Source organism: Hypanus sabinus, chromosome 26 (assembly GCF_030144855.1).
Source record: "Hypanus sabinus isolate sHypSab1 chromosome 26, sHypSab1.hap1, whole genome shotgun sequence".
NCBI classification, from domain to species: domain Eukaryota; kingdom Metazoa; phylum Chordata; class Chondrichthyes; order Myliobatiformes; family Dasyatidae; genus Hypanus; species Hypanus sabinus.
The window spans coordinates 41,322,847-41,329,986 of record NC_082731.1 but is presented as its reverse complement, the minus strand read 5'-3'; positions in this window follow the sequence as shown (position 1 = coordinate 41,329,986).

Below are 7,140 nucleotides of genomic sequence, written 5' to 3'. Positions count from 1 at the left end.
ATTTGGCCTCACCAATGCCTTGTACAATTTTAACATTACATCCCAACTCCTATACTCAATGCTCTGATTTATAAAGGCCAGCATACCAAAAGCTTTCTTCACCACCCTATCCACACGAGAGAGATAGATAGACAGATACTGTATATAGATAAAGAAAGGAAGAAGGCAGGTATAATGACAAGACATTTGGAGGTACACGGATAGGAAAGGTTTAGCGGTTTATGGGCCACAGCAGGCAAATGGGGTTAAATAGGGATCTTAGCCAGCGCAGACGGGTTGAGACAAAGGGTCTGTCTCGGTGCTGTGTCGCTCTATTGTACGGCCGATGCAAACGAAGCAGCCGTAAATTCAATGGGAATAACATCAGGCGAGGTGTAACATAGGCTGGCAGCTGGCCTCAAGAACATTGCATGCAAAAGCTGAAGGTCAATTTCACGCCCTGAATTACAGAGAAAGTCACACATGTGTAGCAGGGGTGCACCGACACAAACACACACACCCACTCACACACTTACTCACAGACACACACAAACACACTCACACTCACACACACACACCGTCACAGACACACTCATCACTTACTCACACACACACACACACACACACACACACACACAGAGTCACAGACTCTCACAGCCAAAAGGCAATCAGTGCCTCCAGCGTTATCCCACATCTGATCACTGTCACCCGAGAGCTAATTTAACACGGTGCGTTAGAGCAGCCTTGAACTCTCTAATCTGGATGGTTTATTCATCGTTTCCTGCAGGGCCTCCCTGCAAGTTCAGGGAGCCCTCTCCACCGGGGATTCGATCCCACCGCCCGCTGGCCTTCCAGGGGTCTGTCCCGAGCATCTGCCTTACACGGGTGTCGGCGAACCCCTGCCTGGCCTCCGAAGCGTGAGCTGAGACAGGCTCCGGCCACTGCTCGGAGTCGCAGCGGAGGATGCACCTTGCTCTGCCCCAGACTTGCTGGTCTTCCAGCGTAAAGGGACATCTTTAATTTCAAAATTAAACCATTCATAGACCGACGAGGTAGCTCAGTGGTTCTAGTGCAACAGTTCACAGTACCAGCGACCCGGGTTCAGCTGGACTGCATGCAAGTGGGTACCAGTGCCAATGAGCCTCCGCTGTCCGTACCTTCTCCCCGTGACCACACGGGTTTCCGCCGGGTGCTCCGGTTTTGTCCCACAGTCTGGAGACGTACCGGCCGGTAGGTTAATTGGTCATTGTGAATTGTCCCGTGTTAAATCAGGGCACTGCTGCTCCGCACCGGGACTCAATAAATAAAGGAAATACAGACGAATAAACACAAGAGATTCTGCAGATAACACACACACACAAAATGCTGGTGGAACACAGCAGGCCAGGCAGCATCTATAGGGAGAAGTTATGTCGACGTTTCGGGCCGAGACCCTTCGCCTGGACTAACTGAAAGAAGAGATAGTAAGAGATTTGAAAGTGGGAAGGGGGGAGACCCGAAATGATTGGAGAAGACAGGAGGGGGAGGGATGAAGCAAAGAGCTGGGACGGTGATTCTGCAGATGCTGGAAATTTAGAGCAACACACACAAAGTGCCGGCAAGGAAGGGGAAGGATGTTAGTCCTCCTTTCCGTTCCACCCCCCCCCCCCCCATCTACTTACTCTAGCTTCTTTCCTATTTCCAGCCCTGATGAAGGGCCTCGGCCCGAAACGTCGACTGTTTATTGCCCTCCATAGGTGCTGCCTGACCTGCTGAGTTCCTCCGGCATTTCGTGTGGCTTACAGAGGTATGAAACAGTGATCGAGCTCTTTACGCCCCCAGTGCCAGGTGGTCAATAGGTTGCCCGCGCCGTCATGATTCTGGGGGTGACCTGTCTGAGGGGCTTGCCGACTTTACCCAACTTGCTCCACGTCCGGTGGCGACAGGAATCGGAATCGGGAAGGATGAGAAACTGCTGCGGCTGGTTCTTGCGGAAACGTGGCTCCAGGAAACCATCCATGCACCGCCAAATCTTCGGCCATGACACTGAGATATATGGAATCGTAGCAGAGATAGGCCCTTCGGCCCGTCTAGTCAATGCCTACTCCCATCAACCAGCGCCTGCACCATAACCCTCCGTACCCCTCCCATACATGTAGTTATCCAAACTTCAACTACAGCACAGAGTCTTGCCATCTTCAGAAGTTTTCTGATGACTCTGCCATAGTTGGATGAATCAGGAAGGGAGATGAGGCAGAGTACAGGGCTACGGTGGGAAACTTTGTCACATGGTGCGAGCAGAATCATCTGCAGCTTAATGTCAAAAAGACTTAAGGAGCTGGTGGTGGACCTGAGGAGGGCTAAGGCACCGGTGACCCCTGTTTCCAACCAAGAGGTCAGTGAGGACATGATGGAGGATTACAGATACCTGGGGATACGAATTGACAATAAACTGGACTGGTCAAAGAACACTGAGGCTGTCTACGAGAAGGGTCAAGAGCCGTCTCTACTTCCTGAGGAGACTGAGGTCCTTTAACATCTGCCGGACGATGCTGAGGATGTTCTACGAGTCTGTGGTGGCCAGTGCTATCATGTTTGCTGTTGTGTGCTGGGGCAGCAGGCTGAGGGTAGCAGACACCAACAGAATCAACAAACTCATTCGTAAGGCCAGTGATGTTGTGGGGGTGGAACTGGACTCTCTGACGGCGATGTCTGAAAAGAGGATGCTGTCCAAGTTGCATGCCATCTTGGACAATGACTCCCACCCACTCCATAACGTACTGGTTAGGCACAGGAGTACATTCAGCCAGAGACTCATTCCACTGAGATGTAACACTGAGCGTCATAGGAAGTCATTCCTACCTGTGGCCATCAAACTTTACAACTCCTGCCTCGGAGTGTCAGACACCCTGAGCCAATAGTCTGGTCCTGGACTTATGTCCACTTGGAATATTTTACTTATTATTATTATTTAATTATTTATGGTTTTATATTGCTATATTTCTACACTATTCTTGGTTGGTGCGGCTGTCAGGAAAGCCAATTTCCCTCGGGATCAATAAAGCATGTCTGTCTGTCTGTCTGTTCTCTGAAACGTTGAAATCGAGCTGGCATGCACCACTTGTTCTGGCAACTCGTTCCACACTCTCACGACCCTCTGACTTGGGCTGTACACTTTCCTGTGGCTGCGCGTTTCTCTCCTGGCGTAACGACCTACACCGTATGCTGTGCACCTTGGCCCCACAGGAACGCTGTCTCATTGGGCCGAATGGTTGAATGAGAATTAAACTTGACCTTGAGAATCAGAATCAGGTTAATTATCAATGACCTATGTCATGGAATTTGCTGTTCTGCAACAGTACAGTGCAAGGCACAAAGATAGATATAATTTACGTAATAGATTAAAAAACTATTTATAGTACTGTGTAAATGTCTCGGGCAGATATTTATCACTAGGGTGCATAAGGCTTTTGCGCGGGACTGTATTAGTCAACGTGGAGCCGAGAGTGAGTTTGTAAATCTGGCGGGAGCAAAGGATGTTGGGAATGGCGAGGGTGGAGCGTCGTGGGAGGGGTGTGGGACAGGGGGCAGAGATACAGTGCCATGGGTGGGGGTGTGGTGCGGGTGCAGACACACCCAGCCCTGAGACACCAGGCAAGGTCATTTGATGCCAAACAGTAGGTTTATTGATCATTACCGAATGTCTCTCTGGTGCTTCCCGCTCCCTCCCCCTTTTCCCAACCATGATTCCCCTCTCCCTGGCCCCTTCCCACTCCCAGTCCACAATGGAGACCCAGATCAGAATCAGGTTTATCATCACTCACAAATGTCATGAAATTTGTCTCTTTTTTTGTGACAGCAGTACAGTGCAATACATAAAATTACTACAGTGCTGTGCCAAGTTTGTGTGTGTGCGCGCGCGCCTAAGACTTTTGCACAGTATTGTAGTAATTTTTGTGTTTTCATCCATCCATCTGTCTATAATTTTATTGTTCAGTTACAGTATATATATGACTTTTGCACAGTTCTGTAAGATTATAGTTAGATGGATGGATGGACAAAAGAGGAATAACGAGGAGCAACCAGTTCGTTCTTCTTCCACTCGGTTACACTCGAGTACTGAAGAATGGCAGTAAACAATCTTGAGTCTTGAAATAGTTTCATGGACCGTTGATCATGAACCATTCAGAAAGCTGATGGTAGAAGGGAAGAAGCTGTGGCTAAAATATTGAGCGTGTATCTTCAGGCTCCTGCACCTCCTCCCTGATGGGTGTATGGAGCAGTCAGCCAAAGCCTGGACAGTGGACCCTCCCCATCAAACCCTGGGGTGTCCGCCACCAAATTTCAGCGCATCCCTCGGCCCGTCTTCCTGCAACCTGGGACGCGTCAGTCGGCCGCATTCCCTAGCGAATATCTCCCTGCGCCGGGAGACCAAAAGGCTGCAGACAGCCCGGAGGTGCCTCTCACCGAATTGACGTCCCCCGTAAGCATCCCCGGGATCGGACCGGAGGCCCGGTGAGTCAGTCCGCTGTCGTCCAGCCGTCCGGGGCGAACGGACGCCCTTGCATCCTTCTTCGCAAATCCACAGCCTGCCAAGGAGCGGGTGATCGGCTCCCGCCCCCAAGCTAATGTCCCGAGGGCAGCATGCCTGGGCGCTGAAGGGTAAACGTTCCGTAAGTCGGCCCTGCCCGTCCTCAACATGGGATAGGATCTTTAATGTCCTTCCAGGGAAACTGACTCGAGTCTCCGAAAGGAAAAATATTCCAACGTAGAGCAGCCCCTTGGGGCAGTGATATTTGGCATGCAAACAGGCCCTTCAGCCCATCAAGTTAATGCTGACCGTCAGGCACCAATTTGCAATGTTCCTGTATTTGGTCCGCTTTTTTGGGTGGCGAGGGTTACCCTTGGACAAGGTGTAGCACCTACTTAGCATCCCCCCACCCCCAGTCAGGGTCATGGGAGCAGGTGGTGGATGGTTGTATGAGCAGCCGGTGCAGATCACAAGTCCTGGTGATGCGACCACTGACACCAGGCAGACAATCTCTGAAGAGTATTGATAATGGCTGGGGGGGGGGGTGGGGGTCACCCATCTTGCCTAGAAGAACCAAATGGCAAACCACTTCTTTGAACAATTTTATTAAGTACAGTCACGGTCATGGGAAGACCCTGATCGCCCGTGTCATGTGGCACGGCACATAATGATGATGTCATACAAAGTCCCATTTTGATCCCCCCACATTCACGAAAACATTCCCGATCCCACTTCTACCACGCACGCTGGGAACAATATGCATTAACCTACCGACTCTTATGCTTCCGGGAAGTGGGAGGACAGCGGATCACCCTGAGGAAATGCTCTCGGTCGTAGCAAGAACATTCGAAGTTCAAAGTAAATTTGCTGTCAAACTGTGTATGTGTCAACACACACAAACTTGAGAATCATTTTCCTGCAGGCATTCACTGTACGACACGGAATAAACGAGAAACCACACGCAAAGAGGGCTAACCGTGCAAATAACACTGAGAACGTGAGTTGCAGAGTTCTTGAAAGTTGTGGAATCAGTTCAGTGTTGAGGGGACTGAAGCTATCCCCTCTGCTTCAGGGGCATGATGGTTGAAGGGGAATAACAACCCCTGAACCCGGTTGTGTGGGTCCTGGGGCTCCTGTACCTCCTTCCTGTTGGCAGCAGTGAGAAGAGAGCGTGTCCTGGATGGTGTGATGGTGTGATGGTGTGTGTGTGTGTGTGTGTGTGTGGGGGGTCTATTATCATGCAAACTCCACACAGACAGCACCTCAGATCAGGATTGAACGTCTGGAACTGTGAGAAAGTGACTCTTGCATCTGTGTCAGCGTGCCAGCCAAACTCACGTCTGATGTTTGGGACAGAGGGCTCCGGAGTGGGGCTTAGACACCAATATCCTTGTCATAGGCTCTGGAGGCTCGCGTGGCTCAGTGGCCCCGGAGAGCGATGTTGGCTGGAGTCAGGGTTTATGCTTTGGCTCTTGGTAGGGTCACCCACGCCAGACAGGTCAAAGGGTAGAGGTCAGACTAAGAGTGGTCCACCAGTCCTCCAGATCTGGGGATGCAGCTCGGGGCTAACAAACCTGACCGGTCAAACTAAATTGTTACAGGAACAGCAATGAAGAATCTTTCTAGCTCTGAGTGCGTCGGTATTCCTGAGCCTCCACCCGGGACTCGCCTGACTGACAGGAGTGAGAACCGAGAGGAAGCTACTGACACGATGAAGGAAGCCCTGAACACCGCCAGAGACGGAGGACCCTCTCGCTGCTCTAAACACCAGGGGAGTACCAGGCAGTAAGTAAGTAAGTTACATTTATATTGCACCTTCGATGTAGGAAAATATTCCAAGGTTCGTCCAGCAAGGTCTGGCATTGGGTATGAACAAAGGAGGACCGGGTAAGTCAACCAGAGGTAAGCTCAAAATGTTTGCTAGAGAGGCAATTCCTGAAGCCATGGATAATACAGAGATGAGGGATGAGGAGGGTCGTTCATTTGTGATGTGCCGAGTCCTATGACGTCATCATTATTTGCTGTGTGCTATGACATCATCATTATGTGCCTTGTCATATGAGATGGGCGATCACGGTCTTTCCATCACCGTGATTGTTCTTGGCAAAATTTTCCACAGAAGTGGTCTGCCGTTGCCTTCTTCTGGGCAGTGTCTTTACAAGACGGGTGACCCCCAGCCATTGTCAATACTCTTCAGAGATTGTCTACCTGGTCTCATAACCAGGACTTGTGATCTGCACCGGCTGCTCCCATGGCTTCACATGACACTGATTGGGGGCTAAACAGGTGCTACACCTTGACCTGCAGGCTAGCGGAGGGAAGGAGCGCCTTACACCAACTTTGGTGGAGACGTATCTCCACCTGCCACTGTGACAAGGAGGTCCTACACCAGCAGGTTCAGGAACAGTCATTACCCCTCAACCATCAGGCTCCTGAATCAGCGTGGATAACCTCACTCAGCTCAGCTCTGAGCTGATTCTACAACCTATGTTCTCGGGATTGTTTATTCCTCTGTGTGTGTCATTTGCACAGTTTGTCTTCATTGGCTTCTCAGTCCTTGAGTGTGGAGTTTCATTCCTCCCATTGGATTCCTTCTGTTGCGAATGCCTGCGAGAAAGCGAATCTCGAGGTGACATATTCGCACTTTGGGC